The 10,856-nt window shown below is 43.1% G+C and overlaps 1 pseudogene; it reads left to right on the plus strand.

Moving 5' to 3' along the window:
- Positions 1–10,297, plus strand: part of LOC124653480 — a 29,101-nt pseudogene extending 18,804 nt beyond the window's left edge.
- Positions 10,298–10,856: the final 559 nt, after the last annotated feature.

The following is a 10,856-nucleotide window of genomic DNA, read 5'->3' on the forward strand; positions in this document are numbered from 1 at the left end:
TACTTATGTTATTTAATTTATTTTGCATGTTTCATGATTATTTGGAGATCGCGCACCGGAGCCCGGATTCTGCTGGAAAAAGCACCGTCAGGATGCAATATTTCGGAAGATCAACTGCGGAAGGAAATTTTACCAAAAATCCTATTTTTCCAGATGACGAAGGAAGCCGAAGGGGGAGCCAGCTGGACCCAAGGTGGGCCCACACCATAGGGCGGCGCGGTCCATGGCCTGGCCGCGCCACCATGTGGTGTGGGGCCCCCACAGCCCCTTTCGCCTCCTTTTCTTCGCGAAACCCTTCGTCCCGAAGACGAAAGCCACAGAGGAATCCTCACGAAGGGTTACAACCGCCTCTGCGGGGCGGAGAACACCAGAGAGAAAAGAGCTCTCCGGCGGGTAGGAATCCGCCGGGGAAATTCCCTCCCGGAGGGGGAAATCGACGCCATCGTCACCACCATCGAGCTGGACATCATCTCCATCACCATCATCATCATCTCCACCATCATCACCGCCATCTGCACTGCTGGACATCGTCACCGCTGTAGCAATTTGGGTTTGATCTTGATTGTTTGATAGGGGAAACTCTCCCGGTATTGATTTCTACTTGTTATTGATGCTATTGAGTGAAACATTGAACCAAGGTTTATGTTCAGATTGTTATTCATCATCATATCACCTCTGATCATGTTCCATATGATGTCTCGTGAGTAGTTCGTTTAGTTCTTGAGGACATGGGTGAAGTCTAAATGTTAGTAGTGAACTATGGTTGAGTAATATTCAATGTTATGATATTTAAGTTGTGGTGTTATTCTTCTAGTGGTGTCGTGTGAACGTCGACTACACGACACTTCACCATTTATGGGCCTAGGGGAATGCATCTTGTACTCGTTTGCCAATTGCGGGGTTGCCGGAGTGACGAAACCTAAACCCCCGTTGGTATATCGATGCAGGGAGGGATCGCAGGATCTCGAGTTTAAGGCTGTGGTTAGATTTATCTTAATTACTTTCTTGTAGTTGCGGATGCTTGCAAGGGGTATAATCACAAGTATGTATTAGTCCTAGGAAGGGCGGTACATTAGCATAGGTTCACCCACACAACACTTATCAAAACAATGAAGATTAATCAGCTCGTATGTAGCGAAAGCACTAGACTAAAACCCCGTGTGTCCTCGAGAACGTTTGGTCATTATAAGTAAACAAACCGGCTTGTCCTTTGTGCTAAAAAGGATTGGGCCACTCGCTGCAATTATTTCTCTCGCACTTTACTTACTTGTACTTATTTCATCTGCTATATCAAAACCCCCGAATACTTGTCTCGTGAGCATTTACGAGTGAATCCTTCATCGAAACCGCTTGTCAACACCTTCTCGCTCCAGGTTGGGTTCGACACTCTTATTTATCGAAAGTACTACGATACACCCCCTATACTTGTGGGTCATCAAGACTATTTTCCGGCGCCGTTGCCGGGAGTGAAGCGCTATTGGTAAGTGGAATTGGTAAGGAAAACCTTTACTCGTTTGTGCTGATTTTATTTCTCGCCTCGCTGCTATAAGTCATTCTGGAGAGATCTTCTCTTCAATTTCTATTTGGGAAATCTACTACTACCGCAACGGTAGTGGATGAGGCGCCAGGTGAGGAAGTAATACCATATAAAATACCTATGAAAATTATTGAACATGTTATGGATAACCGCTATGAAGGGGATGGAATTGTCCATCCCGGTGATCATTTACTCGTTTTTGCATGAATTATGCGGGTTATTCAAATGTGCAGGTATTGCTATGAATGAAGTTAGAAAGAAACTATTCTCTATATCGCTGTCCGGTAAAGCGGCGCATTGGTATAAATTGTCTGAAGAATGGTGATTCTCTTGATTGGGAGGACATTGTGCCTTTATTTTATTCCAAATTTTATCCTCCAAGTGAAATTCACAAAGATCGGAACCGCATATATAATTTCTGGCCTCATGATAGAGAGAGTATTGCCCAAGCTTGGGGAGATTGAAGTCTTTAATGCTCAAATGCCCCATTCATGAGCTTCCGGTAATGTTATTATTGATAATTTCTATGCAAGACTTTCTTTTTAAGACAAGACCTTGTCTGGATACTTCTTGTTCCGGATCATTTACGCGCAATAAAGAAGAGTTTAAAAGGGACCTTCTTGATCGGATCCAAGAAAATACTGAAGGTTGGGAGAACGACAAGGATAGAGAATCAGGTATAATTTATGATTATAAATGCATTGAAGCTTTTATGAATACTGATAAATTTCGTAATATGAGTGCTACATATGGTCTTGATTCTCAAGTTGCTGCAAATCTTTATAAAGCTTTTGCCGCTCATTATGAATTGCCTAAGAAGAATTTTGATAAGTATCATGAACCGTATAAAGATAAAATTGATTCATCTATTAATAAATGTGTTGTAGTTGAAACTGCTGATCATGTTATTCCTGAAGCTTATATTGAAAAAACTCCTTTTCCTGCTAAAATGAAGGAGTACATCGTTATAAATAGTGCGGTTCATAAAAGTGATAAGAAACCTATAGAACCCGAAGAACAAATAAAAGTTGAACTCGCTCGTTGCAATAGTTAAAGATCTTGTGACTCGAAAATGTGGAGGATGGTCATATTATTTTCTGTGAAGATGCTTCTAATATTGTTTCACATCCTAATAAACCCAAACAAGCTAGTGTTCCTATGCTATCTGTTAGAATTGGTGATCATTGCTATTATGGTTTATGTGATATTGGTGCAAGCGTTAGTGCTATTCCTTATGAGCTTTACACGGAGATTATGCACGAAATTGATTCTTGTTAACTTGAAGATATTGATGTGGTTATTCAGCTGGCTAATGGAGAAACTATTTATCCAATTGGTATTGTTCGAGATGTGGAAGTTCTATGTGGTAAGATTAAATATCCTGCTGACTTTTTAGTACTTGGTTCTGCTGCTAGTGATTATTGTCCTATCATTTTTGGTAGACCTTTTCTAAATACTTGTGGAGCTATTATAGATTGCAAGAAAGAGAAAATTTTGACTAAATTTGCTGGTGAATCTTATGAGTTTAACTTCTCTAAATTTACCAAAACTCCTTATAAAGCTGATTTGCCTAGTAATGATTTTAAAATGGAGCAGTGTGCATCTATTGTTCTTGTTCCTAACAATCCTTTGCAGCAACATTTGGAGAACAGTGAGAGTGAAGTTTTTAGGAAAGAAAGAGATGAGCTTGAGGAGATTTTTCTTCGCCAACCTACTCTCAAGCATGATTTACCGGTGGAAGATTTGGGTACAACACCGCCACCAAAGGAAGATCCTATTTTTGATTTAAAGCCTTTGCCTGATAATCTTAAATATGCTCATATTGATGATAAGAAAATATATCCTGTTATTATTAGTTCTAAGATTACAGAGTTTGAAGAAGAAAGATTATTGCGAATATTGAAGAAACACCGAGGTGCTATTGGCTATACTCTTGATGACTTGAAGGGGATTTCTCCCTCTATTTGCCAACACGCCATTAATATGGAAGATGATGCGAAGCCTGTTGTTGAACCTCAGTGTCGTCTAATTCCTAAGATGAAGGATGTGGTAAGAAATGAGGTATTACGACTTCTTGAAGCTGGTATTATATATCCTATTGCCGATAGTAGATGGGTTAGTCCTGTGCATTGCGTTCCTAAGAAAGGAGGAATGACTGTTGTGCCTAATGATAATGATGAGCTCATACCTCAAAGAGTAGTTGTAGGGTATAGAATGTGCATTGATTATCGAAAAGTTAATAAAGTTACTAAGAAAGATCATTACCCTTTACCGTTTATTGATCAAATGCTAGAAAGGTTGTCTAAAAATACTCATTTTTGCTTTCTTGATGGTTATTCTGGGTTTTCACAAATTGCTGTTAAAACTAAAGATCAAGAGAAAACCACCTTTACTTGTCCCTATGGAACTTATGCTTATAGACGTATGCCTTTTGGTTTATGTAATGCTCCTGCTACTTTTCAAAGATGCATGTCCTGCTATTTTTCATGGCTTTTGTGAGAGTATTGTGGAAGTATTCATGGATGATTTTTCCGTCTACGGGAATTCTTTTGATAGTTGCTTGCGAAACCTTGATAAAGTTTTGCAGAGATGTGAAGAAACTAACCTTGTTCTTAATTGGGAGAAATGCCACTTTATGGTTAATGAAGGAATTGTATTGGGACATAAAATTTCCGAGGGAGGTATTGAAGTTGATAGAGCTAAAGTTGAAGCCATTGAGAAGATGCCCTATCCAAGGGATGTTAAAGGTATTCGTAGTGTTCTTGGTCATGCTGGGTTTTATAGGAGATTTATTAAAGATTTCTCCAAGATTTCAAAGCCTCTTACTAATCTTCTTCAAAAAGATGTACCTTTCGTTTTTGATGATGATTGTAAGGAAGCTTTTGAAACTCTAAAGAAAGCCTTAACAACTGCTCCTATAGTTGAACCTCCTGATTGGAATTTACCATTTGAAATTATGTGTGATGCTAGTGATTTTGCTGTAGGCACTGTTCTTGGACAGCGAGTTGATAAAAAATTAAATGTTATTCATTATGCTAGTAAAACTCTTGATGCTGCTCAAAGAAATTATGCTACTACTGAAAAAGAATTGTTAGCTGTAGTCTTTGCTTGTGATAAATTTAGATCTTATATTGTTGATTCAAAAGTTACGATTCATACTGATCATGCTGCAATTAGATACCTTATGACAAAGAAAGATGCTAAGCCGAGGCTTATTAGATGGGTACTTCTTTTGCAAGAATTTGATTTACATATTGTAGATAGAAAAGGTGCTGATAATCCTGTTGCTGATAATTTGTCTAGATTGGAAAATATTGCTTATGATCCTGTTCCCGTTAATGATAGTTTTCCAAATGAACAATTGGCTGTAATAAAGGTGAGCTCGTGAGACAGTCCTTGGTATGCTGATTATGCTAACTTTATTGTTTCCAAGTACTTACCTCCAACCTTTTCAGCTCAGCAGAGGAGGAAATTCTTTTATGACTTGAGGCATTATTTCTGGGATGACCCACACTTATATAAAGAAGGAGTGGATGGTATTCTGCGAAGGTGTGTTCCCGAATATGAACAACAAGAGATATTGAGTAAATGTCATGGTAGTGCTTATGGAGGACATCACGCCGGAGATAGAACCGCGCAAAAGGTTCTACAATCAGGTTTTTATTGGCCAACTCTCTTCAAAGATGCGAGGAAGTTTATTTTATCTTGTGATGAATGTCAAAGGGTTGGTAATATCTCCAGACGCAATGAAATGCCTATGAATTATACTCTTGTTATTGAACCGTTTGATTGTTGGGGATTTGACTTCATGGGACCTTTTCCCTCTTCAGAAGGTAACACTCATATACTTGTTGCTGTTGATTATGTTACTAAATGGGTGGAAGCCATACCTACAAAAAGTGCTGACGGTGAGACCTCTTTAAAAATGCTTTTAGATATTATTTTTCCTAGATTTGGAGTACCTATATATATTATGACTGATGGAGGTTCTCATTTTATTCATGGAGGTTTTAGAAAAAATCTTGCTAGGTATGGTATTAATCATAGAATTGCTTCCGCTTATCACCCTCAAACTAGTGGGCAAGTAGAATTATCAAATAGGGAGATTAAATCTATTTTGGGAAAGACCGTTAATAAATCTAGAAACAATTGGGCTAGTAAATTGAAAGAAGCACTATGGGCTTATAGAACTGCTTATAAAAACCCCATGGGAATGTCACCTTATAAAATGGTTTACGGAAAAGCTTGTCATTTACCTTTAGAACTAGAACACAAAGCTTATTGGGCTCGTTAGAGAATTAAATAAAGATCCTAAACTTGCCGGTAATAAGAGGTTGCTACAATTAAGTTCTCTAGATGAATGGAGAAGTGAAGCTTATGAAAATGCTAAACTCTTTAAAGAAAAAGTTAAAAAATGGCATGATAGAAGGATCATCAAAAGAGAGTTTAATATTGGGGATAAAGTCCTATTGTATCGGTCTCGTCTCAGACTCTTTGCAGGGAAATTACTCTCGAAATGGGAAGGACCATATGTTGTTGAGGAAGTGTATCGTTCAGGAGCAATTAAAATTAGCTCTCTCCAAGGCAATGCTACGCAAGTGGTGAATGGACAAAGACTCAAGCATTATATCTCGGGTGATTCTTATAATGTTGATGTTGATATTATTCAAGTGGAAACACCGGAGGCTTTCATCAAAGGACAAATTGACAGTCCGCGTAACTCGACTTTGAATAGGTAACAGATCGGTAATGAAAAGTTCGCAATTTACTTTCCGAACAATATTTTTGCTGTTTTTGGAAAATATGAAAAATTACGAGATCGAAACGGAGTGGAAAAGACGCACGAGGGCGTGCCACCACGGGCCGGCGTGGGCCCCAGCCTGGCCGCGCCGACCTATGGTGGCACCGCCTCGTCGCCCCTTTCCGACTCTGGTTCGACCTGGTACTTTCCGTTTGTTCTGAAAATTTTTACTATATAATCCCCTGGACCCCTGGAGGTCCGTATATCGTTTTCTCGACGTGTTTTGTTTCGAGCTGTTTCTGCCAGGATCTATTTTCAATCTAGGAGCACCATGGCCTCCGACAACAAGGGCAAAGGGCCTTCGAAGGAAGAAGTGAAAAGGGTGTCGTCAAAACAAGAGCAACAAGCTGTGGGGAGTAAGCAAGTCTTGGTGGGATCTGTTGATACTCGACGTTCTTTCTCTCATAACTTGCAGGGACCTTTACCCCCTGCTCTTGGCCTCGACTCTTTCCCTGTGCTGGAAGAAGCTCTACGGACTACCGATGAGTTTTGTGGTCAATACCGGGATCTAAGAAGAGAAGTGGAGATACTCAGGGAGGAGAATTACCGACTCCGTAGAATGTTGGGATATTACTTGATACCCGTCACAGGTTCGCCATCGCCGACTTCAGATAACAATGAATCTCTTCGAGACTTAGTGCAGATTTGCCAAGCTGAGAAGCTGAAGCTGAAGGAGATCTGTAAGAAGCGCATGAGGGATTCATCAACACCATCGCCAAAGGTGTAATCCATCATCGGTATTGGCATCCCCTTGGTTTGTTCCAAGCTTGGGGGAGTGCCGCGGTATCACATCATCACTACCTTTTACTTTTTACTATCAAGTAGTGTCATATCATGAGTAGGGAAGTTATCATATAAGATGGGTTGCAATGTGGAAGTATCTCTCCTTTAGTTTGTCTATGTATCCCTTGGTGTGAGTTATCGTTATGGAATATTAATGAGAAGTCTTATCATTTACATATTGCACACCTTATTTTAGTTTGCAATTTCTACTATATGATTGATCTTGATTTTAGTATTGGTACCACTTTGGGAGCATTGAGTAAATCTATTTGGTTTTGGCAAACTTAGCAATGGTCAATAGCAACAACACTTTGAGTTCAAGAAGAATAGAGGAAATACATGTAGAAGATGTTATTATCTTTCTTATCAGTCCTTAGCTTAGTATTCTGAAGTTAAAACTGTTTGTGCTTACAAGTAAGATGCATGATTGTTTCTATCACATGTATATTTGTTTGTTTCCCTCAACTCCTATGCTTGCTATTTAACCTTGCTAGCCAAAGACCCGTACCGAGAGGGAATACTTCTCGTGCATCCAAACCTGAACCCAAACCTATGCCATTTGTGTCCACCATATCTACCTACTGCATGGTATTTTCTGCCATTCCAAGTAAATACTTCATGTGCTACCTTTAAACAATTCAAAACTTATTACTCCTTATTTGTGTCAATGTTTTATAGCTCATGAGGAAGTATGTGGTGTTTTATCTTTCAGTCTTGTTAGGCAGCCTCCACTAATGGACTAGTGGCTTCATCCACTTATCCTATAATTTTGCAATAAGAGCTGGCAACGGGGTTCCCAGCCCCAATTAATCAACTTTCATTAATGATTCTCTTCACATGTTTTGCCCTGATTCATCAAGTAAGCAACTTAATTTTGCAATAGACACTCCTCCATGGTATGAGATTGTTGGAAGGCACCCGAGGATTCGGTTAGCCATGGCTTGTGTAAGCAAAGGTTGGGGGAGTGTCATCCTTAAATAAACTAAAGTACATGTGTAAACAAAAGAGAAGAGGGATGATCTACCTTGCTGGTAGAGATAACGTCCTTCATGGGAGCCACTCTTTGGAGGTCTGTTTGGCAAGGGGGTTAGAGTACCCGCTACCAGTCGTTGACAACGACAAACACCTCTCAAAACTTTACTTTTATTCTCTTTATATGATTTCAAAACTGAAAAAGCTCTAGCACATGATTTAATCCCTGCTTCCCTCTGCGAAGGGTCTGTCTTTTACTTTATGTTGAGTGAGTAAACCTATTTCCCTCCATCTCAAGCAAGCATTTGAGTTCTTGTGATCAAACTATTACATTGTGATTTGCTTCATCATGTCTTTTGATGCGGGGTGGCCTTCGGACACCTCCACCTCAAGACCGTCAAGTGCAGCCCCGCCTATCGTCGACGCTACACCATGGCCAAGGAGTCCCCCAAGTGGACCAACAACACAAACCCCCGCCATATATGTCAAGGTGAACTCCTTCCTCACTATGGTCGACCTCAACACCCACTTGAATGGTTTGCTACCTCATGCCTATGTCTATATGTCATTAGGTACCAATCTCGTCAAGGACCCGAAGGGAGCTTCAAGGAGCCAAGGAGGGGAAGAAGCCTCGTTGCTCATGAACAAGAAGGGAAGACCAAAGAAGAAGAAGCGAGAAGAAGGAGAAGGGCTCCGGCCGCCAGGCCACGACAAGGCCGGCACTGCCGCCCCACTTGGCCGGCACCGCCGGTGGGCGCACTCCGGCATCTGCCGGCCCTCTTCCCCGGCATCGCCGGCTCAACCGGCATCGCCGCCCCGAACGCGCCAGCACTGCCGGCCCCCTCGAAGTCAACTTCATCCCAACCGTCTATTTATCATCTATGGTCATCACTACTTTATTGTAATGCCCCTTTTACCCCTGGACGGATCTGGGCCTATATATACCTCATCCCTCTCCCCAAATTAGGGTTAGACAAGATGATAGCTTAAACATGAAGATGAGCTTTGTCTCCCTAGGGTTTCATCCCCTTTGTATCAAGGCACTCTTGAGTGATTTCTACTCTTCATGGATGATTCAAGGCTACCCCTCTCTCATCCAAGTTCTAGTTGAGATCTCCTCACCAATCTCCCCCTTGTTAGATTCTACCCAAGGGTCTCTCTAAGAAGTGGTTCTATTGGCTTGGTCTAACCTACCAAGGGAGTAAATTTGGTTTGTGTTGGGTTGTGTGTGTGTGTTCTTATTTGGATCTTGTGTTCTTCATCCTCTTCCCCCTCAATCACCCACTCACTTGGTCAAATTCGTGGGATCTGGGCACATCCGAGCCCTTAGGCCTCATCAAATGGTATCAGCAGCCCTTGGTTAGCTCGGATTTGACCCCCATCCACCCAAATTCGCCCCAAAAATTTTCTCCAAAAAATTTCCAAAAAATAGCCCTAAATTGCCTTTGGTCAGATCTGTGATTTTGTTGCGTTTTGAGTGGTTTTGATCCATGGATTTGATGTTCCTATGGTAGATCTACATCTCCACCAAATTTCACTGCCAAATTCCTTCTATTTCTCCGCGAATCGAAGATTTTCTGAGCCAATTTCCGCCAGTTCGTCGAGCTGTTCATCGGGCTCGTGCTCGGACGGCACTGCCGGGCAGTGCACAGCGGCACTGCCGCTCGACCGGCACTGCCGGTGGGATTCGGCCGGCACTGCCGCCACCCATCCTCTTCCGCTCGCCCAGCACGCCCCGCCTCCACCACGCGCCCTACTGCCAGCTCGCGACCACCACGCGCCCGCATCCGCTGCTCGGCCATCCGCCCGCGCCGCTCCCTGGATCCATCCCCGCGCGCGCCACACAGCAGCAAACAGCCAACTCCACGCCCGCCTCCACTCGACCAGCAGCAGGCCACCCACGCGCCCAGGCTCCACGCCAAACCGCCGCTCGCCCGCAGAGCTCTCGCACGCGCGCGCGCGCAACAGCAGGGCCTGGCCCGATCGCCCCAACCCACCCGCCAACTCTTCCCATCCATCGCGCGCAGGTCAACGCCCAGGCCTCAGCCCGGCAGTGCCGGCAAGACGACACCGGCAGTGCCGTGCTGCTCACCCCGGCAGTGCCGCCGGAGGCACCCCGGCAGTGCCGGCCCAAACACGACGGCAGTGCCGCCCGACGCACTCCGGCAGTGCCGGCCATACCACAACGGCAGTGCCGGCCCTGACTGTCAACGCTGTTTCAGTTTCGTTCAGTTCTGACTCCACTTTTTGCTCCAAATTTTGACAACTTTCCGGCGCCCGTTTGACTCCAAACTTTCACAGTTATCCCTTTTCATATTGACTCTAATTTTGACACCGTTTCCGAAATTTTCCGACTCCAAAATTTTGACACCTTCGGTCGCTCGTCGTGACCCAATTTTTCGGGCATTGACTTATTTTGCTCGGTTTCCGTTTTGGAGTGCAAGGATTGTCTTTAGAGCTTCCGCGTCTACATCAACACCGCGGCGACACCTTCGGCACCCCGGACTCCGGCGCAACTACGACATCATCGTCGCCATCATCGCAAGTTGTGTGTTCCGACACCGCCTAACATTTTCATCTAGGTATAACTTGCTCCCCACCTTGTAGCCCCTCTTCCTTTGCGATCTATCCTATCGAGCATTGCTTATCAAGTGTTGCGAGACATTGCACGTGGCCCCGATTGTGAGGTGTGTGCGTAGTGTGGAGTAAAGCTTCTAAGCAAAACTCGTGTGGCAAGATAGCAAAAGCGAGCTAACGCTAACA

Source organism: Lolium rigidum, chromosome 1 (assembly GCF_022539505.1).
Source record: "Lolium rigidum isolate FL_2022 chromosome 1, APGP_CSIRO_Lrig_0.1, whole genome shotgun sequence".
NCBI lineage: Eukaryota > Viridiplantae > Streptophyta > Magnoliopsida > Poales > Poaceae > Lolium > Lolium rigidum.